Raw genomic sequence first — 25,906 nt, 5'->3', positions numbered from 1 at the left:
TGTACATTTTGCTGCAAGCACATTGAGCCAACTAGAAAACATTATTCCAAAGACCAACTACCAATTCCTTTAGCTATTGTGCTGTTTTAACATGATAGCGCATGAATGCAAACTTAATTTAATTGCCTCCTTATCTAGTCCTGGCACAGCAATCTTAAATTGAAAACCATTATTTCTGTATGCATGGCAGAGCTGGTAGGAGCTGCACAAGGCCACAGACACTGCTGCCCCTCCTTCTCTCTTATGGCTTCATAGAACCTGCCTGGTCTTTTGCCAAAAATAATCAGCAAAGCTTCCCCTCTAAGCCACTCATCACCTCCCTCTGCTCTGCTCTGACAGACAGCTTCCTTCGGACAGACAGCTTGAACAGCTGTTAAAAGCTCTCTTTCTGGTGCTGGGAATGAAGCTCAGTACATTCTATTAAAAACCAGGTATTCCAAGCCAGTCAAAATCTATAGTTTGCAGTGTGGTGAAAGGAAGACGCTTTTATTTTAGCAGCAACCAATTACTCATATGATGTGAATGCCTTTTAATATTTAATATGATGTATTTAAGGATAGTGCTGTAACATTTTGCACAGCTGTTAGGCAGTACTAACAAAATGTTTGGCATCTATTTTTAATTTTGTTAAGTCCTAGATGTATAATACACTCAAATTCATATTTTTCTGTGAGGCCTACTTTTTCGTATTGAGTGCCTTTTTCTAGGTAAAGTTAGTTTTAATATTTCATAGATCTAGCTATACCCAAAGGTCTCAAAGCGCTTTATTTGTTGTGAAATAACATTTTCTCTTTTTATATGGAATGCTAAGCAATTCTGCCTCCAGTTTTAATTCGAATTTTTTACCATTGTGGCAATATAATAATTACATTTTCACACATCTATAGTGTGGTACTGCTTTACTTTTCATAGTAGCGTGCAGCTACTTAACATATTTTATATAATTCATTCTTTAAAATTTAAAGTGTAATTCTTCCAATGGCATCTGCAGAACACAATGACGACAACAAACCAAATTGAGCTCATTCCAAACATTTTCAAGAAGAGGCAACACCCTCATAACACACAACACAATTTGCTGAGGCAAGTATCCTTACACAAAGAGCACAGTCGCAACTCACTCAAACAAGTACTTCATAAGCATTACCACTGGTGTCAGTCCACAAACCTCATAGATGCTCAAACTCACAATCAACCCACAAATCAACACCAGGACAAAAACAAGAGGCAGCCCACAGACTGTACTCAAACCAAACCAATTGTAAATACAGAATCAAACATATCTTGTAGACTCTTTTTCTGAAGAAGACACTGCGCAGCATACTGAATCTTCTTAAAATCAAATGACCCATTTACTGGCCATCGTAGATCAAGATCCTTTTTCGTATATTTGTTCCATAGTGCTTTCTACATTATGGAAGAAATACCATATTTAATATACATAAACCTATTAGGTGTCCCCTCTGGGGGAGCCGGCTGACTACTTTCTAGATCCATATTGGTACCTCCAAGACAGCAACACATTCTACGAAGTGTGCTAGGAGCAGGCATGCCAAACATATTATAATAAAATATAATATTATAATCAAACAGTATTAAAGAGACAAAAATCTCCTCATTACCTGCCTTTGTTTATTGCAACAAACAAACAAACAAACAAACAAAACCAGAATCTTGGCAGAGCAAATCCAAAATCAAGAGTGCTGCTTCAGCGACCTTACCGAAGAAGACAGGCTCTAGCACCAGACCTTTTCCAAAAGATGCCGAATTACCAGTAGGTCTGGCAGAGTGTTTGTAAACACTCTGTGTCTTTACCAAATCATAAGGCATGCCTATTACAGGGGTCTAGAGACCCACCCAAAACAAGATAGGGTAAAACCCCCAAGCCTTTGCAAGAAGAGACCGAATTACCAAGTGGCTTGGTGGAACACTCAAGAGCGCTCTGTATCTCTACTTACGAATTTTACTAAATGACAAAAGTCTCCAGCCTTCACCTGCCAAGCTCTGGGTTGACCTAATGGTCACTGCAATACTTACGCCAAAAGAGATTTCAGTCGGGACCGGCCACCACCTGGACGGCCAGATCGGGAAAACCAGAAAAACACGTCGGTCTGCAAAGACAAAGAGTCTCCTCGCGCAGGGTACCTCCTCAGTAGATTCTTGTCTTCCATCAAGACCACTCCATCGGATGCCTGTGTCTCTTATGAGCCCCACGAGTCTGGCGCCAATTTGTGGAAATTAGTCTTTTTAGGGGCCCACCGGTCCAGGGGTTCACCCTTATCTGTCCACTGGTCCTTAAACCAACAAAATAGAGATAGGCACTGAAGCTGGAATATCAAATAACAAGTTTATTAATCACTCATGAGTGTTACTACAGCAATACAACATCCTTAGGCACTATATGAGGTAGTACAAGGACCACAGAAACCAAAGGTCTTATATACCCAGTTTGTTGCACAGTAAGCATGGAGACTCACATAAAAGGCAGAAGCACGTGGAATAGCGATCGACTAACATGTGCAGACAGAAATCACTTGGTAAGCAAAGTGGGAGGGGAGACAGAACTGCTTACATCAGTTGAAACAGCCTGACAGTTACATTCTAAGACAGGTGCATTCTAGCAACTAAAGGCCTTTCTGAGCTTACACATTGCTCTGGCTCAGTAATGAAGGAGTTAACTACAATTGATGACTCAAGCAGAATAGAAAGGCAGGCAACAGTGAAGACGGCGGAATCACATGGCTAACAAAATGGGTGCCACAACTAAAATGGCTTCAGCTTATGCTAACAGAAATTTCTGCAATTTCCACCACCTCACCTAGTTTTGCCTTTCGTTTTACATCTCTGTCTACAGTCCTCTAACTTACTCTTCAACCACCTCCATTGGTTTTACATGTTGGTACTATCCCACCTTTCCCTACTATGCCACTCTATTTGCATCTTATCTTGTTGGACGTTGTCGTTCTCTCACATGCCTATCACTAAAATTCCCTTACTGAAGCTACCTGTCTATATGTCTACTTCAATATCACCTTTCTCCACATCCATCTATCACTCTTTCTCTCTCTCCTTGACTGAGGCTTCCCAAATTAACGTTCTCTCTCCCTCACTCTCTCGATCTCTCTCATTTCCTTTCTATATGATTATCTCTACATTTTTATGTATTTACCAACAATCTCAGCTCTTTCTCCTTATCTCCTTATCCCTATCCACCTTTCCTGTGGCTCTCAAGTACTCCTCTGTTTACCTCTCTCACAGACTCACCACTCTTCCACTCTCTCTGCTTGCCTCCACATCTCTATGACTTTATCCACTCACTCTACCTCTTGTCCCTCTCTACCTCACTCCTCGAACTTCACCTCACTCTTATGTTTTCATCTTACCAACCTGTCTCTCCCTTCCATCTACTCACCTCTGGCAACCTCATCACTTTATCTCACCACTCTGTCTCTCTTGATCTGTTCTCTCTACCTTTCGGTCACCCCTCTCTCTACCTCGCTACTCTCTTCCCAGCATTTCTCTCTTCAGCTCACATCTCACTTACTATCACATCGCTCTCTATCCCACCTCTTTCTTTCTCTCTCTCACTAATTCATTGCTCAATTTGCCTCACCATTTATCTGATACCTCACTTCCTTACCTTCCATCTCTTTCCACTGTTATTTCAACGCTTCTCTTAATAACGTCTTTCTCACTACCTCTATTTCTGCCTCCACCCTTTTTAGGTCTCGCCCTGCGATTGCAGGCCAAAGGCCTGCAGTCGCAGAGCGAGTCTTTTGTAATCGTTTCACGCGTTTTACTTTCAAGGACTAGGCAGAGCGGACAAGAGGCTGTTACGCGCACGCAGCCGGCCGCAATGGGATCAGGTCGCGCGCTCACCCTCTCCTGTCTCTTCTTTCTCTCCTTGGACGCCTCATGCATACACACACACAGCCCCTGCTTTTCGCACAAGCACACACACAGACACACACACGGGCACACGAGCGCACATACACACACACACACATGCACACATACAGACACCAACTCCCCCCCCCCCCGCCGCCTCCACCCCCCAAGGGTGAGATGTCCCCCCCCTCTTTCCTCGCACTCACCTGAGAGGTCGGCGCGGGCCCCACCGAGCAGCAGGAGGCAGGCGGCGAGCAGCAGCGGCGGCTCCATGGCGCTTGGTCCGTCCGTCTGTCTGACTGCCGGCGCGTGCCCCCTTTCGGCCTCCTATACAGATGCGTGAGAGAACAAGGCCCAGTGCGCCCCTCTTACGCACTGAGCGAGCGCGCGCGTGCCCGCCCGCCACAGAAAGAGAGCACGGACAAGGACCCGGGTCTAATATCAGCTGCGCACGACCCGAGCCCGAGGACAGGGGGCAGACCAGGGCCATGGAAGTAGAAGGACAAGGGCCGCGAGCCCGCCTGCGCTCGTGTATCGCTTTGTGTGAGCACAGAGGCAGTCTACGCTGCCAGGTAACAGTGAGTATTCCCAATATTCGGCATTGCTTTGGGGGTGACCAGACACTCGTTTGTTTTTTAGATTCGAGCTTCAGAATGTACCTAAAACGGTAAATATCGACTGTTATCTACATTGGGCATCGTGGTAATTTTAATGTGGTGTAAATGGCTTAGCCAGCCTCTAGGATGAGGGTGGGTGGGGATAGACCTCATAGTTCAACTAAAGATTAGTTTGTAGACATGTTAAGGTGGCTGGGGAGCTTGAGCGTGCTGCTGTGATGACTGTGTATTTGCTACTCTTGAACAAGAGAGTAATGATGAGAGCTAACCACACTTGATACTCTGAGCACGCTGACATCTTGCAGTGGCTTTATTTTAAAATAATGCTTCTACCTGATGGCTTTTTTTCCCCCCCATGACTTTCACTTGTAGAGTCAATCTGCCTTCCGGTAGAATCCCTTATCAAGTATACTCTGCAGGAAAAGGTGAGTTCAGAAGTATTTCAGCTCAGACATTCTCCCCGCAGCACTCAGCCCAGGGTGTGCATGATGAGCACATAGTTCAGCTGATTCTCTATGAAGAACAGTCTTTCGCTCCTAGCTGATGCATCCTTAACTGAAAAGTGCTGCCCCTAATAGCCCAGGGTTGACACTTGTTCAACTCACACCTTAACTGAGCTTGGTGTCACTAAACCGAGTATCCTGCCAGTCTCAAAGCTATCAATTAGTGTAGTCCTGAAGCACGCTTCCTATTTGGTGCTCCTGCTATAATAGCATTAACTGAATCAACCATCGTTAGTTGTAAACATCAGTCTTTAACATCTCTTCATGCTATCTGCCTCTGACTAGTTTCTGCTGTCATGTCTCTTTTCAGACTGCATCGTTTGCGACTGGAGAACAGATGAGCCAGGTTAGTAATTGTGCGCTCAGGATGGGTTTGCATCATTTACTTGTGTATGTAAAGCCGGGTGCCAACATGGGCCAGTCATTTTCATGGTTTGGATCGTTAATAATGATTTTAGCTATTTCTTGTAGCCAGGGCCACTGGATGTATGCGATTCTGCGGCCGTGGCGTTTTTCACATAATTATAGATTCGCCACGTGGTCCATCTGCTTGTATAATCTGTGTATTTTAACATTGTTTTTTAGTAAACTGTTCAAAGGTTACTAAATGCAGCAGCATGGTGCTGCTACATAAGAGCATATGTTCACTGGTCACCTTTCTGTTGCTTATTTCTATATTTCGGTAGTAATGAGGTCCCCCCAAATCTCTAAGTACTAAATGAGGTTAATAATGTGCCGCATGATTTGCCCTTCTGCCGCATAATTCCTATGGCCCTGAATATAGCTAGTAGAGTGACTTGAAGCTTTGCTTTTTCTGCCTCCTACCTATCGGGTAGGGCAGTACTAATGTCATGGCTTGTTGGCTAGTAGCATTTGGCAATTTGGTATGGCATTTCCACCTGTGGTCTTCCTCTGCTCATTGTGTGGCTGCTCTGAGCTTAGAGGATTGATCTATTCAACACCATTATGCAAAGCCTCGTGGCACCCCCTTCCCCTGAATGTTGTAGCAGTCATGTGGGTAGTTCACAAGCAACCAGTGATGAAACCGATTCTGCCATATGAGTATTGCTGATTATACTCCTACCGTTCCATTTGTCTGAGGTTGCTTGACTCTAGGGTAGCCGGTGGCTTGTATATACATCAGTCAACTCCACACTAGCCTCTATGTGGACCTTTACTACAAGGTTTCTCTATCCACCTGAATGTGTTAAGGAGTGTAATGTGGCAAAAGCTGAAACTTTTGTGCCTGGAACGTCCCCTCTCTAAGACTAGACCATCTGATTTCTAAAGCTTGCCTGTGCAGGCCCTTCAGCAGGTGAGATTAATATTTTGTTGGTAGTCACTTTCAAAACTGGATTTACGGTGATAGTAACTCGAACAATCACTGAGCACCCCATGAAATAGACAAGAATTGATTAATCTGAGCTCCTTTGACTTAACTGGGGGTCGAAAGAGCAAGCATCAAGGATTCATCCCTTTTTTGTTACAGGTCCTTGATCCACCTGTAAAGGTTTAGGGGTGTTAACTGATTCCTGTAGGACTGAGTTTATTAAAGTATGCCTTTTTTAAATTATTGTGACATTAAAACAGAGTATTTAATATATGAAATGGGGCGTGCGCTTTGAGAACAAACAAATATGGCGAGGCAGTGAGTTCCTCCCACACTTAAAAGCCAACAGGCAGCACATGCCTCATAAGAAGGGGTAATATATATTTTTTGTTACAATCATTTGATGTACAATCTGAAGAATTTACATCTTTGTTTCTAGCTCAATGGGGTCAAAAGTAGCTAAATCCTCATCACCACAATTTGTTGTGCAGTGGCACAACCTTCAATAAGGTTGTTGCCTGTGACCAGCACTGCGTAATTCAGTGGCTCTGTTAATAGGATGTCATACATGGAGGTTAACAAGGGTGCCTTGAATTACAGCATTTTGCAATAAGTTAACATGTCTAGTTGGAGAGCAGTCCTCTGTCAATTGTTAGTGCAGAGGTGTATAAGTGGCAGTGAATAGCCCAATATATTTACATTATCATTCTAGCTAGTAGGTGTGGGCTAGGTAGTAAAACCCAGCCAAAAGCAGCCTCTACTACCTCGCAGAAGCCAATCTGTCTTATTTGGATAGGATAGCAGTGACTGCAAGAGAAAGGTTGAAGCAGGACATTTGAGAGAGTAAAAGACTGTCTCTACGTCGTTTTTTCTGTTCAACTGCCTTCAATTTAACTGCCTTGATAGAAAACGACCAGCAGAGGTCAGTAAAATGCCAGAATCACTTTAGAATTCTCTAGATTCCAGTCCATGGGAATGGTCTTCCACGAGCACCCGTAGACGGTATTTTTTCAAATCTTGTATTTTCAGTGAAATGACCGCTGAAAGCCCTGATTTTATATTAAAAACAGAGCTTTGGACTATACCATTTTCCGCTGAAAGGCAATATTTCTCATTGTGTTGCCATATCTGGCGTGTGATGCAGTTTGGTGCTTATTTCCCTCCTTTTTAGGTCTCGCTGAGCCAATGTGCTTGCCCATTGCTCCGGCTAGACTTATGTAGGGGCTCCAGGAAAGGCTGCCAGAGGGCTTTGGAATGAGGATTATGGCCAGTGCATGTGTGCCGGCGTGCGCTCTCAATTTGCTCCCCCGCCCCGGCATCAAACTTCAAAGGAATGTGCTCCCGAGCTTGCTGGCCTCGCTCTCATTAGCCTTTATTTACTTGTTTTCATGGTCTGTTCTTCATCCAGCTCTCTCGCTCCTTAGCTCTGTTTCTTCCCTCTCTCTCTCTCGCTTTCAACCTTGTTGTTTCATATTGTTTGCCCTGGCTCTTCTCTTCCATACAGGCTCACTTCTGTTGCTCGCTGCTTTTGCTCCTATGAATTTTGGCCTATCTCCAACCTCCTCCCTCGCTGATCTTGGATCTCGGCCCCCTCCTCCTCTTTTCTCTCTCCCTCGCCTCTCCCGTGCTTACTGTTCCGGTCTCCTATTCATTCATCTTCCTCATCCAATTTACCACTCTCCATCTCGCAGACATACTTCCATTCTTGGCTAAGAAAATCATTGCAGTATTGATCTGTGCCTACTAGTCTCTCTTCATAACGCATCCCATGCTTTGTTAATCAATGTTATATACATAACGAGGGTTTTGTTTACAGGTCTATTTAGAGGATACCTCACTCTGGGGCACCACCATCTCACTTGGGGGCACCACCACATCATCACTCAGCACCACAACAGCACTGTCCTTGCTTGCTACCAACAAGCATTGCCATAGCCAATAGGACTCGCATTAGGAAAGTGTAAGCTATTGGCTTTGTGAATAACAATGCTATTAATTTATATCTTTTTATAGCCAACACATTAAAAAAATGTGTCATTTACAATACCAATAGCTCACACTTTCCTAATGCGAGACCTATTGCATTGCAAATGCTTGTTTCAATATGTTACTACCTCTTCTTTCTCTCTAATTATTGCATAACTGCTCTATTTCAACTGCACATTCCCTACCACACCTCTCTCTTATAAACTCTCTACCTAACTTCTCTGTGTCTATCTAGCACCCCACTCTACCTCTGTATTAAGATATACCCTCTTTCAGATATCTAGCTTTCTGCTCTACCTCTTGTCTGCCTAAAAATCATCTAACAATTTTTCCATCACACCTCTTACTCTACCTTTCTCACTCACAAGTCTTTTTGCCTTTCTATGCCTCACTTCTCACTTTGCTCATCTTTCTATCATGCATCTCCATACTTCTCAGACTACCTCAGTTATCTACCTGTCTATCTCTACCACTCTCTGCCTTTATTTTTATCCACCTAATTTCTAACTGCTTATCTCATTTTCTACCTTATCCCTTTGTGTACCTCACTCTCTGCATCTCCCTACATTTCCTTCTCCCTATCCCTATATCTCTTTACATTTCTACTTCTCTTCCTTGCTCAAAAACGTACTCTAAGTCTTTCCCTAGCTCACCTTTCTCTCTCCATGTCTCTACTTTCCTTCTCGCTCTAATTCACCTCTCTCTCTCACTGTGACTCTCTCTGCCCTCTCATGCCCACCACTTTTCATCGTTGGGGTCCGGTTCGAGGGTGACGTAGGTAGACTGCGGGTGCTGAGCGTCAAGGGCGGTGTGCCGAATACGCTCCCACCCCCCTCCTGAGACCCATGGTGTTTAATCTTGACACCTACAAAGTGCAGAAACGAAAAGTAGAAGCCTCCTAAACCAGGAGTAATTAGGAATAGTTCAATCATTCCTAATTTTTTTGCACTTTTAATTTAATTTTCACATTCACGTCCCTAGGTTAGGGTGGGCCTTAGAGTGTCCATACCACCAGGGTTTATAACACACAGTCCTGATGAATTGCCGGGTAAATTAACACCGTTTCGATGGCAAGAAACATGTCGACCACCCTTTAGGAATCCACCACTCAATTAAAGTGGACTGTTTCCTCATATATTTTAACGTCTTGTGTCTTTAGTGATCATTTAATAAAATATTACCTCAGATACACTACAGACCATTTTAATACACCCACCACTCACTAGTCACATTTGCACTCAACACGCCCTTTACTCACCATCCCGCTCCACAGTAAATCTGGCATTGCAGCACACCAAAGAGACACTCGGTCTCTTAGGTGGGGCCCGATGATGAAGCATGTCATCACCAGGTGGTGAGTGAGGGCCTTCTTCAACATCCCAGTGTGGTTGTTTGTTGTGCTCCCAAGGGCGGCTCAGCCTCCATAGACACTCTTTTTTTGATTGTTGACTATTGACCGGAGAACAAGAGTGTCAGCATACCTCGCTCTTTGTTACACATACCTCAGTTATCTACCTGTCTATCTCTACCACTCTCTGCCTTTATTTTTATCCACCTAATTTCTAACTGCTTATCTCATTTTCTACCTTATCCCTTTGTGTACCTCACTCTCTGCATCTCACTACATTTCCTTCTCCCTATCTCTATATCTCTTTACATTTCTACTTCTCTTCCTTGCTCAAAAACGTACTCTAAGTCTTTCCCTAGCTCACCTTTCTCTCTCCATGTCTCTACTTTCCTTCTCGCTCTACTTCACCTCTCTCTCTCACTGTGACTCTCTCTGCCCTCTCATGCCCACCACTTTTCTTACTCAGCAGAGCCAGAGGTCCCAGTCTAGCCCAGGAACTATACTCATGGTAAGAGGTGAGAAAGGGTAAGACAGGGAAGAAGGAAAATTATTAGACTTCGCTGGAGAAATAGTGAAAACTCTCAGCACAATGTTTTGATTGTCACTGTTGCAGCAAGAATGTCAATTGTGAAGTTGGTGCATTTGTGAATATTCAGTAATTAAAGATACAATTAGTGGCACTGAGTTAATATGTGACATTATTTACTCAGCCCCTTTACTTCCACCAAGTCACGCATCTGTATATTCATTACAATCAGAAGAAAAGACTGCCTTAAACACAGAAACTTACCTAAAGTGTTCAGTGCCAGATTGAACTTCTATTTTCCCAGTAGGCTGAAGTGCTTGGAGGGTGGTTTTGAAAGTTCCAGGGCTACTTATGGTGCCTCTGTCACTTTGCACAGCTCCCTAAGGTTAGCCGCAACAGGCAGGTTGGGGGGAGGGGTTTCAAAGAAAGGGAGAGGGAGGGAGATGGAAGATAGAGAGAAAGTGATCAAAGGGACAGAAGAGAAGGAGAGACAAAATGGATGGACAAAGAGTTATTGCGTGGGACAATTAAGGAAGTGGAGCTAATTTGAACATTTTTGCTAGAGCTGCTTTTGGCCTCCCAGTCTGCCCATGAAAGTGTTGTTAGAAGACCCTAAAACACCTGCACAACCTACCAGACATAGAATTCTACAGCTTCCTAATAATAAGGGCGGCGCTCACTAGGGCAGATCTTAACAAGGAGGTCCCATCAATTCTGCAGTACTCGGCCAACTTAAACAAAGTTGGCCACCAAACGTCGCACCTATACAAACTCCTATGCCCGGTAACTAGAATACTGGGAAGGCCAACACAATAGACGCTTCAGTGAGAGGGAAAAAACTCGCCTTTGGACCTCAGCAAACACAAACAAAGTCACCCCAATCCTAGCGCAGAGGAAATACTGGCTTCTCCACAAAGCGTACTGGACCCCGGCCCGACTGGCGGCCGTCGGACTCCGCGTCAGCGATCTATGCTGGAACTGCCACAAACACAAAGGAGACCTAGCTCACCTTATCTTTTACTGCCCCAAGGTCAAGACATTCTGGAACAAAATAAAAGAATTCATAAATAGCGCAATGGGGTATTCACTGCAACCAGACTTTCTAGGGGTAGTCGCTGCCTTCATGACTCCAGAAATTCAATCTAAGAACGATAGCGAACTAATAGACCTCCTGCTCACAGCAGCAGTCAAAACTATCCTGGCAAACTGGAAAGACACAGGGAAAGCATCCTTCAAAAGCTGGTTCAATTGGATCACCTTCCTAAGAGGGGCAGACAACATAACATCAAAACAGACACCCAACTCCACCACAAAGTGCGAGATGTGGCACACCTTGGACAACTATCTGGGCTCAAACAAACCGCCATAGGCAAGTCACAGGGTTTGGGGTCCTCACGCACACCCCACCCACACAGCAGCCCCCCACACAACAGACTCAAGTAGTGTGGCATCCAACAACATGTGCCATGCACCCTGTCCTCTACTCCTTCTCTCTTTCTTTACTTTCCTCTTTCCCTTTTGAGGGCAATATATAACAATGCCAATTGCAAGTACGCCTAGCTCGCGAGGCTGTCTATCTTACGATCGCGTGACCAAGCAGGACATCGTGACGCCTACTGTAACCTCACTGGCGTACACCGGTCACCAAAATTGCCCTCACCATATCTGTACTGTACTTACAAAATTCTTCTAATAAAATCTTTTGAAATAAAAAAAAAAAAGAAGAGGAAAATATAAAATCCAAAAAGACATGACTTTATCAATGTCTATTCCAGGTTTCTTTTGGTACTGTCTGGCATAAACACCGGACAGTTTAAGATTTTGGCTGTTTTTGCATCCATCGTTTCTCATAGGTAAATGTATAATTCAAGATTGGCCTTCTGAAAGCTGAGTAAGCTAAAATAGATAATAAATGGTAAGGTTTTCAGAATAGGCGCACCGAAAGATGTTTCGCCCAATGCCCCAAAAATCCTCAAATTGGCATATTTTTATGACTTGCCAGTTCAAACACATAGGTTAAGACTGGCAGTCCTTATATATCGAAGAAAAAAGAATGGTCACTGATTTTAGGCTACATTTACGTAACAGGCCACATTAAGTAGAGGAATTCTAAGTTCCAAGCACTCGAGATTCACAGACTGCATCTTGGTTTGCATTTGATAGTTAGAGATTTGCGGCTGTGCATTGCATTGCTTCATTCAGTACTGCCCAGGACCCTGCTGCTGGCACAAGGCAACAGAATCCTTCCATTGTGCTTCTCAATTTAATATCACAGGGCCTTAATCTGAAAAAAAAATTGTTCTTCAATTTTTCACCTAATACGTGTCAAAAATACACACAAAATAAAGTAGCTGCAACTTTAATAATTTTGTAACGCCTGCATCACAGTGTTTATGTTCCATGTTCTCCCCTCAGAAGGACTGCGGAAATATGCATGTATGGGCCTCTGTTACAACTGATACATGATTGTTCCATGTATTGGCTTTCTGACAGCATCTGGAATGAAGCCATTTTTATTAATTTAGTTATTTTTGCTGATATAAAAGGTCGTCTATCATGTTAATGATATATCGGTCCGCGGTACCAGCAAACAATAATTACAGAATGTTCCTAATGGTACATCATTTGTCACAATCACAGCTCGCTACACCAACCTTTTGTGGAGCAATAGAATACATTAGCCAAACAGTCGCACACCTTTATGCTGACCAATTAAAGGGCACGTCACATGCGGGATGCATATAAATACCATTGTGAATTAGAACATGAGCTATGGACGGGATGCTGTTAAATATTGCTTCGTCCGCAAATATACTACTTTCACGTTGGACTATACTTGCCTCCAGGTCTGGACAGCACTTTCATGCAAATTGCTGGTATTATGTAGGCTTGTCTTAATGTTCCTCATATCTGACATATTCAAATTGGTATATAGTTACTATAATCATTGGGTGCCAAACACTTTGTGGCACTATCAGTTTTGTTACATTTTTAAATGTGATGTTGGAAAAACATATTTTTGCTACTTAATTGGCGCAATACAATATCACATTAACACATTGTGAAATTGACGACCATCAATGTGAAATATACACTTCAATTGATATGTGTTTTCTACATGATCTATATACACATGAAATACAAATACACTATCTCCATGAAATAAACACAATTTTGTCGAATTGATATCACCTATGGAACACCACCACACGTTTTATTTAAGAGTTCCATTCACCTTCCAGGATTGGTGCATTAAATTATTGTTTTAGTCACTGACCTATGGAGTAGAAGATTGTGCAGTAAAGGCTGCCATACCTTTCTGAGATGTAATGATTCCCGACGTTATTTTGTGATGTAAAGACTCTTAAAGTAAGGCATGAGAAGAACAGTAGCATATCCCCACCAGACGTCGGCAGTGCATATATACGATCATGTTATCATTTACAATTGAAAAATTTACTATAAACACTGCACTTTGGACAGTATGTCTGAGTTGAATAGTACTCCGGAGCAGGGTCTCACTAACCTTTAGGATCCTTTTGAATTTTACCCCCAAATAATGGACATAGGGCCTTCTTAGAGTTTGGCAGAGCGAGATCACAACTGTTAATCAAGGATGATACTGCCTCGCCAAGTTTGCGGTTACCCCACTCTATTAAGCACCAAGTTTACACCATTGAAGCCTATGGTGGCTCCAGTACTATAAACCTCTACAGGTGATGGCCCAGCTTGCAAAGATCCACGCGATCATAGGCTAGTGAACACACCTAATTGAAGGTGAGGTGATTACCGCTAATTTTCCTTGGAAAGAAAGGATTTACCATGTGGTGCATGGCAGATAAGGGCAGGGATAATGCAGAAGGGCACAGAGATGTGTAGTAATTTACCAGCTTAATGTGTAAGGTATTCTTCTCTCCCTGTAACTAGCTGAAGACATTTACTCTGTCAGCTGCTTCATTCTGTGCCCAAAATTCATGATTTCAAATTTATTTTAATCGATTTGAGGTTTGGTTTTTATTGAAATATCACTCTGCCATAACCTACTGGACTTGGAATGATTCTGTTGTTCAAATTTGAAAGGGCAAGTCAGAGGCATATGATAAAGAGGGGCATTTGAATCAATTAATATGAAAGTTATCTTTGAGTGTGAACAACCCTCATCATGCATGTCTTTACATATATACCATATAATGCTGAGGACAGGAGACAATTTTGTGTACACTAATTCTCAGAAATCCCTAGCCATTTTCTATATTGTCTAATTCAAACCTGAGCGACAACACCATATTATCGCTTTTTTATAGAATGCATCACATTTTGCGTCTCATGTATTACAGCATTCCCCACAGCTTTCATCAATTCATAAAATCTAAAGCAAAAGCGATTTTTAGGTGGACCATGTAGAATGGCAGGTTTTTGGTGATTTCCTCCTTAACTTATCAAAAGTGCACTTGGGTGGGTGAAAGCAGTGTTTTAATAATATCCTTTTTATCAGAAAAATGAGTATGTGTCAAAAAGAAATCTTGGAGTTCTTGTCAATCAAACCTAAGATGTCTCAGGTTGTATACATATTGATCCATCAACATGAAATGGAATTCTGATATAGACCTATTCTTGCAAATAGGGTGAACTATAGATCCCATCGGTGTTACTCAAAGGCTTCTCTCACTCTGTTAGGTGTAGTTTCCAATTAATATTCCCTCCTGTATATGCCTTTAGGTTGGCCTATAATAAAGGGCCGACAATGGCTAACACCAAACGGAGAGGCTGTTAAGACCTGCTAACCTCCAGAGCAGAGCACGATGTAGCCTAAGCAGAGCAATTCATTTTCGTAAGCTTCAGAAATGGTAATGAAAACAATGGCACGCCTGATGCAAGAATTCCAACATTTATTTTTCTATTTCTCCTTTAATTTATAACATTCTGCCTTCTGTAGATGAAAACTTCTAACACCATTGTAGACATGATGCCTCGATCTATATCTGTTCTACTTACCCTCTCCATTGCTACAGTCCCTCGCCTGCAGTTTGGACCTAAGCTAGGGGAAAGGGCATTGAGTGACTAGCGGGGCTTGACCAAAGGAGCTATAAGGATCCTGCACACGGGAACATTAAACTTCAGGAGACTTGGTTTTACAGAGTTTGTCAGCTCACTCAAACAGATCTAATGCCACACTTAGAATGAGATATTTTAAACATATTTATAGCACCGAAGAATACATCATCCAAAGTCCAAGATGATGATCTATGGGAGTCTGGGTAATCAGACAGATATCCATGGGTTCATAGCACAAACTACGGGAATGGCCATGAAGGTGGTATATCTCTAGCAAATGGTGCGTAAGGATATTGTAAAGTTCATGAGTCAACCATTTCTCTCTGAATTGAGGCAATGTTTATTGGAACCCGCTCACACTAGGATGTGGTTACGCAGCTGAGGGGATCTCAAATTGGTCTTACAACCAACGAAGAACACTGGACCAGATTTGGATGTAGCAGGCAGTGTCCCAATTGAAGGATTAGCTCCAAAGTTGATCAAAGCACAATAAGCACAATAATCGATAGCCACCTAAAGACGTCAGCAGATAGAAACACACTTGTAATACTTGACCAATGGCCCTAGCTTAGATGTCATTGTGCACCCCTGAAACTTTCTCACAAGTAGGAGTTGAGGCTTTAGTTGTATAAGTATTATACATTACAGATTCCAAACGAAACTTGAAAAGATAATGAACTGCTGACCATGTGATAGAAAGAGAAATGTATTTAAATAAAAAACATGTCAGAATGATGAAGGTGTTCAGTGGGATGGAGGGTAAACTATATAGAATATGTTGTTGATTTCCATCTTCATTTCACAGTTCTGACACTTCGGTGTCTATATGTGCACAGTCAGGTGCTAGAATGTTGTCTGTAAAGTGTTAAACATATACACTGATGGCATATTCGGAATGATAAAAATGATCAAATGCTTTTTTTGCAAGGACCGAACATTATTGGAAAAAGTTATCAACTGCGCTTGCACACTTCTTGCTACACAAGTAAATTAAACTATGTCCATAAAAAATGAATGGGTAATATGGACAAACCTAGCCAGAGGGAAGCAGGAGATAAGGTAGGAAGCCAAAAACAAACAGTTTATTGATCAAAATAATGGGAATCATAGTCAGCAAAATATTAGGATCTAAGACTATCTATGGTAGCTTATTACTTGGGCATTTCTATTGCAGATCACCCATTTCTTGAAGTCTGTTATTGATACTGTTGTCGCTTGGTTGCTATTTGTTTTTGACTTCTCATAACTGAATTTCCACATCCAGGACAAACAACAATCCCTGCCTCAATGCTGTCTCAGAGGCAAAATGCTCACGTGCACATTGATAAATGGGTGAGGTTGGGTGCTCTGTTTCCTACTCGAAAGTTAGGAATTATATCTATTTAGAATCCTTGGTCTTAGTTATTAGCACACACGCAACAAATGCTGGTGTGATCCCTAAAATCTGTTAAAGACCCTTTTCCTATGTTTCAGGGATCTCTGTTTTCAACTGTATGTGTTTCTGATAAATTCTTTAAATTGTATTTGGGAATCATGTTTTCACTTTGAGGCACATGCATCATTGTTTTTTGCGGTAGCAAAGGGGCAGATTCACTGAATCTGCCCCTTTGCAACAGCAAATTTTTGCATTTGGGAGGCATCATCCCAAATGCAAAAATCGCTATTTAAGTAATCGCAATGTGTGTGTGCAACATGTTTTTTATATGCACTTTCAGGGGTGCATCAGGGTGTCCTTTTGGCAATTTACGAGTACCTATTTGGTACTCGCAAATTGTGCATGCAATTCCCATTCATTCCTAAGGGCCTTTAGGCCCTTAGGAATGAATGGGAAGCCATTCCTTATTTGCAGTTCGCAATTTGCAAGTTCCAAATAAGGAATGTGTAGGAATCGCAATTATTTTTGCGATTTCTAAATGCATATGGAATTGTGATTCCTAAATTGCGATTTCTTAAAAATGGCAATTTAGGAATCGCAATTCCTAAGTTGATGCATGTGCCCTATGTTCCTATATTCCAGATCCAAGGTTTTAAACAACAGCACATGAGCTTACACTTCCCCTAGTCAACATGTTTCAGCTAAATGCTGCTTGTTTTGAGGTGTTGGCAGGTTCTTTGCAATGCTCTCCTTTGTTGAGGTTTTTGGGGACAAATGTCGAATTTGCTTGTTCTTGCAGGCACCCTTGCATACTGTGACGAGGGGACACTGAGTCTCCGATATCTCACAAATATTAATTGGCCTTAGGTTGAATAGAAGCCACCAAAAGAGTGGGAGGAGCAGGGCTGAACGTTTGACCCCCAACACTGCATGGCTCCAAGGACCTGCGTTACACCCCTCAATGTGGGGGATGCTAATCACTATATCAAGGTGCAGCCATCCTCCCTTGGGAGACTTCTCTTCATTGATATGCCTTGTGTCTCCTTACTACCTCAGGTAAACATCTGAAGTACAACGTAAAAGGTAATGTACCAAAAGGCACTGCTGTTCCTAATGAGCAGGCAGTATAAAAGCACTCTCCTCCTTGAAGTTCTGTAACATTGCATGGGAGAGAAGGCACCTGGTCCATACCCAACGGCAAGTATTGCAGACTGGAAGTTTTCATATGCTGGATGGCTACCTGCCTTCTCAGTAATGTAAGATGTTTATTCATAACTTGATTTCACTTGAAATCATCCAATGGTTAAGGTTTCTGAAGACTCAAAACACGCCTTCGTTCCCCTTATTTCCATCCTCTGTCCGCTCCCATTCCAGGAATTCTGTGGATCTACCCCTCAATGCAAAGATTCTCTCTACTTTACTCCCTCTTCTAATTCCTCGTGCTGTACTCCAGCAAGCACCTGGGCTTCAGAACTGCACCGTGCCCCTGCAAACAACCCCATCACATCTATGTGGACTTATAATAGGGCTCTGCTGGCGTTGTTGATCGCAATATATGTTTTAACTATTGAAAGTGTTGTTACACATCTCTTTCTTTACTAAATACACGGAATTTCCATTTTGTAAAGCGCTCTGATGTCGTCTGTGGTACAGTATAAGCCGAATAAATAAAAAATAAAAATAAATAAAAACATTCCGAGTTAAAGAGTGCATGATAATCTAAAGGTGATAACCGCGCCAAAAGCGGAGGGCCCTTCTGGCCAGAAGGAAACAGGAACAGGTACTCGAACTTCTGTGAGAGTCATTTGGCCTCCCATTCCCTGCAAACCGATGCTGCTTTATGCCTGCGAGCAGTCAAAGGTCCCTGTGCTGCTGCTCTCGAAGCCGCACATGTTTAATGCACTGGCAGAGGACATTGGCTACTTGTTATGAGCACGACCTCTTTCAAAAATCCCAAATTCGCAATGAACAAACAAACAAACAAACCTGTTCTTGCATTACTTGGATGATCAGTTTTTATGGGGCTTGTGCTACACAAGCACCAGAGCTTGCAGTTTTATGTAAACTGTTTGGCATTTCCGAGCAGCCCGTTCATTGCCAGTTTGGCGTTATCGGTGTGATTATTGCTTCTATTATCGCTTTAATTGTTCTGATCAAGTGCGCATTGAAACGATAAGAATAAAAGGCTTTAGCCTGCAATTCAATTGCTGACGCCTAGGTGCCTGCAGGACAGCTTAAACCCACAGCAAATTAAAATGAGCATTTAAAAAAATCCATAAAAAAGGAAGTTTGACCCTCAACTATTAAAATGTAATGGAAAACACAGAGTTTGTGAGTGAGTGGTTGGATGGATGGATAAGCGAGTGGAGTGTTTTAAGAAGTTTTCATGTAAAATATTTACGAATTTGTTATTGGAGCTGAAATAGGTATAAACATAGGCGACCAGGCACGTCAAACCGTACTACTGCTGTACTGAGGCATTTCTGAAGTGTCCAGAGTGACTCTGAAGAACTGAATGCGTGCCATGAAAAGCTACGGTATTCTTTGTTTATCATACATCAAAAGCTAACCCCACTCTGCCACCAAGAGAGTAGATCCAGTGTTCTGCAAATGTGAGAGGGCACTGTTAATCAAAGAGTTATACGAAAATATGAAAAAAGGAAGTAATGCAAGGCTGATTGCAACTCACCTTAACAACATGACACAAGTAGGCAGCAAAAACTACGCCTAGAGAAATTGTAGAATTTTCTTCTGAACACCTCACTCAAAAAAATACTTTTTATGTCATTAAAATGTGAGAAATGGATGTGCCACCAACAACACTCTAGAATCATCCGCATGGGGCAATGACTCACCTGTTCTGCAACCTATAATCAAAATAAAGGTATATTGGACATATGGGCTAATCTGATAGCCAGATCGAAAGTTTCGAACAAGCATTGCAAAGTCAATAGGCCTTGCCTATGCAACATTAATATTATCAATCAATCAAAACATATTTGAGTATTTTTATCGCTCACCCTCATCCTCAAAGGTATATCCCAGCGCTGGACCTTGCCAGTTCCAATCAGGACCCTAAAGTGAATACAGCCAGGTCTTCAACAGTCTCCAAAATGCTAATAAATCTGGCACGATGTGTAGGTTCTGGGGAAGATTATTCCAGTGGGTAGCTGCCAAAAAATTAAAGGTGCTGCCCCCATCCTGGTTTTTGTGATTTTTTTGCAAGATATTAAAATCTGGTAGCCTGAAGTAAGGCTCTGAACAGGCTTCTGAAAAGTGACTCTATTCTGTAGAATTGCTGGGCCTTTATAAAGTGCTCTGTGCGTATGGCACATCAGCTTAAAAATTGCTCTTTTCCGAAATGGGAGCCAGTGAAGATGATTAACCCCTTGGCCGTGGGGGTCATTCCCCCGCAGGGCTGGGGGTTGGGGGCCGGGGGGCGCGCACAGCAACCTGGTGCTCGTGACGAGCTCAGCTCGTCATAAGCCACAGCGGCCGTGTGCTCATGACGAGCTCAGCTCTTCATGGCCACACCCGTTTCCATGGAAAGCTGGCACAGCAGGGAAATTAGCCCCGCGAGCGTGGAGCCGTTACGGCGAGCTCAGCTCAACATGAGCACACGGCAAACGTGGTTCATGACGAACTGAGCTCGTCATGAGCATGGGAGGGGTTAAGACAAGTTGCGGTTCAGCTCCTGCTTGCCTTGTTGCAAATTAGACTTGCTGCAGCGTTTTGAATAATCTGGAGCCGCATGAGCAAATACTCTGCCATGCCCACATACAACACATTCCCATAGTCGAACCTTCTCATAATTAAGGCTTGTATAATGTTCCTTCTCCATGTCGCTGAGATCGAGCAAAATAGTTTCCGAAGGTGCATAAAAGAACAAAACTGATTCCCCATACCCTAGTTACTTGTTCTTGTAGGGAAAGAGAGTTGTCAACTAATACGCCCAGGTTCTTTACCATCGTTTTTGGTTTAGGTGTAGTGCGTAAGAATGCCGGCCACCAAGAGTCATTCCAGATCTTACCGGTTCTCCCAAAAAGTAGGATTTCTGTTTCATCTGCATTGATTTTATACAGTGGGTCTGTAGTCAACCTAATACTTCTGAGAGGCAATGGACCAGATTCCCCTGTTCCTCCAAAAGCTTATCATCAATAGAGATGATCAACTGGGTGTCATCAGTGTACATAACAATCTCAAAGCCCTATGCCTTCACATTACTTGCCAAGGGTGCCAAATAAATATTAAACAAGATGGGGCTCATTGAGGAACCCAGAGACACTCTACAATGCAAATTGTGAGGGCTCAGTCTAAAAGGGGGTAGCTGCACAGCATAAGATCTATCACTGAGGAATGAAGAAAATCACTGTAAAGTGAAAGAGTGCAATCCCATTTCATGCAGTCTTTGGAGAAAACGCTGGTGGGATACTGTGTTGAAAGCTGCCGACAGATCTGAAAAAACATCTATTCATTTTGTCAATTTTTTTAATCATGTTATACAGCAGCTGGCTGCTGTGTAGCAGCAGTGAAAATAAAAATAAAAAAAGTACTATGATGCAGCAAACGTTGACTGCATCATATCACTTTTTAGGTTGCAGCCTACCAGACAGTGCAGCTATGAATGTATTTCGCCTGTTGCTTACCAGTGGCTTTGTGGTTTGCAGCTCACATGTTATGGCTTTCCATTTGCTGGCTTTATTTGCTTTAGGCTGTTCAGCTCAAGTTTGTCCTTCTCGTTGCCCAAACGTTGTTTACTGTATTCTCGCACAAACTCGCTTTCTGTAAACAGTCCTTTAAATCTTGCTCTTTTCTTGCCATATGTGCTGTGCATTCAAAGACAGAGGGCAAATGTCGGACGGTGTCTTGAAGGGAGTTTAGTGTTTATTTTTGTCTGATTGCAAAGTGAGAGGATTTATGTGAACTATGTTGCTACTGGGGTCTGCTGTAGCAAGGCTGTGCAGCGTTACTTTTTTTCCTAGCACACAACAAAATTCAATGCAAACATTCAGGCGTACCTCAAACAAATTCATTTCTGCACCTCAGTGAGATTGTATAGGATTCATTTGGTTGTTTGACCTTTTGAGTGTGGTCCACCAGATCTGAGGCCACTTAAAAAGTTATTGTATAGTGTGGCTAGGCCCTTCCTGGTGTGGCGGTTGCATGGTGTGAGTGTTTGGTATAAGTGTCTGTTGAATTTGTTTGAGGTATGCCTGAAGGTTTGCATTGAATGTGTGGCAGTGTCTTGGTGATTGTTAGATTTTGATGGAATTTAGTCTTGTGTATATATTCATTTTTTGTATTCATTGTTGATGCACATGTATATAAAGTATTTTTGATAAAAGTGATTTGAAAGATATCTGCCAAATAAAATAATTGATGGCATAGTAGAAAGTTTGGTCCTATATGTTTTATTCTTAGGTCCTGGTCACCAAACAAGTTTAGGAGTGTTGCTCACTACTGGCAAGTGTTTTGTTTTGTTACTCTATTCAACTCAGCACAACTGTACTCTCTATGACTGCTCTTTGCACCACTCTACTCTGCACCAAAATACATCAGTGCACTCTTCGCAACTGCACTCTATGACAGTGCACTCTACAACAGTGCACTTTATGCCACTGCTCTCTACACCACTGCTCTCTATGCCACTGCACTCGATTCCACTACACTCTATGCCATTACACTCCATGACACTACACTCTGACACTCTATTCTGCTTCACTGCACTCTGTGCCACTGCACTCTATGTCAGTGCACTGTAATCTGCACCACTCAACTTTATGCCACTCTGCTGCACTCTACGTCACTGCACTCTACTCTGCACACTCTACTCAACAACAATGCACTCTGTGCCATTCTACTCTGCATCACTCCACTCTATGCCCCTGCAGTCTACCCTGCACCATTCCACTCTAGTCTGCACCACTTCACTCTGCACCATTTCACTCTACCTCACTCTACTCTTCAGTACTGATCTCTCTGCCAGCGAACTCTACGCCACTCTACTTTGCATCACTCCACCCTAAGCCATTCTTATTTACTCTGCACTACTGCACTCTATGACACTCTATACAACTACACTCTACGCCATGTCACTGTACTCTCAAATAATCTAGTCTATGCCACCGCGGAATATGTCACTCTATTCCACTCTGTGCCACTCCATTTTATGACACTCCACACTACATTGCTCCACACTATTCCACTCTATTTTATACTACTGCATTATATGACACTGCTCTATACGCCAGTGCTCTCTACACCACTTTACTAAAAACCAATACACCTTACGCCACTGCACTCTATGCCAATCTACTCTACACCACTGCACTGTGCGCCATAATACTCTACTCTGCAACACTATACTCTACACCACTGCACTGTAAACCATTGCATTCTATGCCATTGCAATCTCTTGTACTTTCCAGAATTGACTTTGGCAACGCAACCCTTGTAGGCACCCCTAAAGTCCACCTTGCCCCGATTAAATCTGTTCTCAACCTGGCTGCCAGGCTTTGTCTCTAACTGTAAGCGATTTGATCACATCTCTCCTGTCCTCAAAAACTTCAACTGGCTCCCAATTGAAGGTAGATCCACCTTCAAGATGGCATGTATCACTCACAAAGCCCTTCACCAAAACACCCCCTCCTACCTCTCTGACAAACTACAAAAAGCTGGTTGCTCCAGGTCCTTGAGAAGCACTAACGCCCGTGTCCTCATCCCCCCTAGACTCACATGTAAAAAGACCCAATCACGTGCTTTCTCTGGTAATGCCCCTACGATTTGGAACTCTCTCCCCAAAGATCTTCGCTGCAACCCCTCCTACCCTCTCTTCAAAAAAAGGCTCAAGGTGCTTCTTCTCAACAAATATTGGGGTACCTAATGTCGCTGTAATGACACTGTCCTTAATTTTTACTCTCCTCGACCCTCCCCCTCTTTCTTCCTTTTCCTATTTTCGCCCCCCCTCTCCTTCTTCCCATCTCTCTCCTATTTTTCAACCGTCCTCGTCTCCCTTATTTATCTCTTAGTAACTTTCTTTCCTCCTTTCCCTCGTCTAACTGAAATGCCTTATCCTATGTTAGTTTAATTCACAATGTCATTTTGTCTCGATGCGTTTACCTATCTGTAAAGCGCTCTGATATTCTTGGGTCCAATAGCGCTAAATAGCACCTTTTAAATAAATAAATAAATATCACTGAACTCCATACCACCCTATTCTACTCTGCACCACTTTACTGTATGCTACTGATCTCTACGCTACTTTACTCTGCTCTGGTCTACTCTACGGCATTGCACTCTACATCGAAGCACTCTATACCACTCTACTCTACACCACTGCACTCTACAACATTCTACTCTGCAGCACTACACTCTCTGCCACTGCATTCTATGCCACTCTACTCTTTGCCACTCTACTCTGTGCCACTTAACTCTATGCCACTGCACTCTACTCTGTACCACTCTATACCTATCTACTGCACTCTAAGCCAATATACTCTACGCCACTACACTCTATGCCACTCTAATTTACTGTGCACCACTGCACTCTATGACACTGTACTCTACGGCACTTCACTCTATGCCTCTCTACTCTACTCTACAATACTCCACTCTATGCCACTGCTGTCTGCCCTGCACAATTCCACCCTACTCTGCACCACTCCACTCTATGCCACTTCACTCTACCTCACTCTACTGCTCAACAATGATTTCTCTGCCGCTGAACTCTATAACAATCTACATTGCATAACTTCACTGCACTCTACAACACCCCTCTATGCCACTGCACTCTATGCCACTTCACTCTACTCTGAAACAATATACTCCATGCCACTGCAGGTTACCCCACTCTATTCCACTCTGTGCCACTCCAATCATTGTCACTCAATCAATCAGATAATTTGTAAAGCGCACTACATACCTGCGAGGGTTTCAAGGCGCTGAAGGGAGGGGAGGAAGGGGGTGCTGTAGCTACTGGTCGAACAGCCAGGTATTGAGTAGTTTCCTGAAGGATAGAAGGTCTTTGGTTTGTCGTAGGATGAGGGGGAGGGCGTTCCAGGTCTTGGTGGCACGGTGGGAGAAGGATTTGCCTCCAGCTGTGGTTTTACGGATGCGTGGGACGGTAGCCAGGGAGAGGTCTGCGGAGCGGAGTTTCCTGTTGGGTACGTAGAAGGAGAGTCGGCTGTTGAGATAGGCTGGGCCGGTCCTGTGGAGTGCCTTGTGTGCGTGGATCAGGAGCTTGAAGGAGATTCTTTTGTCGACAGGGAGCCAGTGCAGGTTCCTCAGGTGGGGGGTGATGTGGTCGCGGCGTGGGACGTCGAGGATCAGGCCTGCCGAGGCATTCTGGATTCTTTGCAGTCTGTTGATGAGCTTGGTCGGGGCTCCCGTGTAGAGGGCGTTTCCGTAATCGAGTTTGCTGCTGACTAGGGCCTGGGTGACTTTTCCTTGTGTCTGTCGGGATCCATCTGTAGATCTTGCGAATCATATGGAGAGTGTTGAAACAAGTGGAGGAGACAGCGTTGACTTGTTTGGTCATGGTGAGTTTCGAGCCGAGGATGACTCCCAGATTGCATGCGTGGGTGCGGGGGTGCCCCAGTGATGCGGGCCACCAGGAGTCATCCCATGTAGAGGGGTTGGGCCCGAGAATGAGGACCTCCGACTTGTCTGCGTTCAGTTTGAGGTGGCTATGCTCCATCCATTCGGCGACGGCCTTCATTCCCTGGTGGAGGTTGGATTTGGCGGTGAGAGGGTCCTTGGTGAGGGAGAGGATCAGTTGCGTGTCATCAGCATAGGAGATTATGTTAAGGTTGTGCTGTCGGGCGATGAGTGCGAGAGGTGCCATGTAGGCGTTGAACAGAGTTGGGCTGAGGGAGGATCCCTGCGGGACGCCGCAGATGATCTCAGAGGCTTCAGATCGGAAAGGGGGAGGCGGACTCTATGGGTTCTGTCATAGAGGAAGGAGGAGCTCCAGTCCAGGGTCTTGTCCCGGATCCCTGCATCGTGGAGTCGTGTGCGTAGTGTGCTGTGGCAGACGGTGTCAAAGGCGGCAGAGAGGTCCAGAAGGATGAGGGCCGCCATCTTGCCGTTGTTCAATAGAGCCCTGATGTCTTCTGTCACGACGATGAGGGCGGTCTCGGTGATGTGGTTGCTGCAAAAACCTGACTGGGAGGGGTCCAGAATGCTGTTGTCTTAGAGGTAGAGGGTGAGCTGGATGTTGACTATCTTCTCGATGACCTTGGCTGGGAACGGAAGCAGGGAGATGGGCCGGATGTTTTTCA

At 43.5% G+C, this 25,906-nt stretch overlaps 1 non-coding gene and 1 pseudogene across 1 annotated transcript; both read left to right on the top strand.

Moving 5' to 3' along the window:
- Positions 1 to 4,981: 4,981 nt before the first annotated feature.
- LOC144825833 (small nucleolar RNA snR60/Z15/Z230/Z193/J17) lies at positions 4,982 to 5,057 on the top strand (annotated as a pseudogene).
- A 982-nt stretch (positions 5,058 to 6,039) lies between these two features.
- LOC144825831 (small nucleolar RNA SNORD47) lies at positions 6,040 to 6,112 on the top strand. The gene has a single exon (XR_013609606.1). It is a non-coding gene; the product is annotated as a small nucleolar RNA SNORD47 (small nucleolar RNA).
- The last annotated feature ends 19,794 nt before the right edge of the window (positions 6,113 to 25,906 follow it).

This window comes from Lissotriton helveticus, chromosome 3_1 (genome assembly GCF_964261635.1).
Source record: "Lissotriton helveticus chromosome 3_1, aLisHel1.1, whole genome shotgun sequence".
Classification (NCBI taxonomy): Eukaryota; Metazoa; Chordata; class Amphibia; order Caudata; family Salamandridae; genus Lissotriton; species Lissotriton helveticus.
The sequence above is the reverse complement of the archived record's forward strand: the minus strand, read 5'-3'. Positions and strand labels throughout refer to the sequence as shown.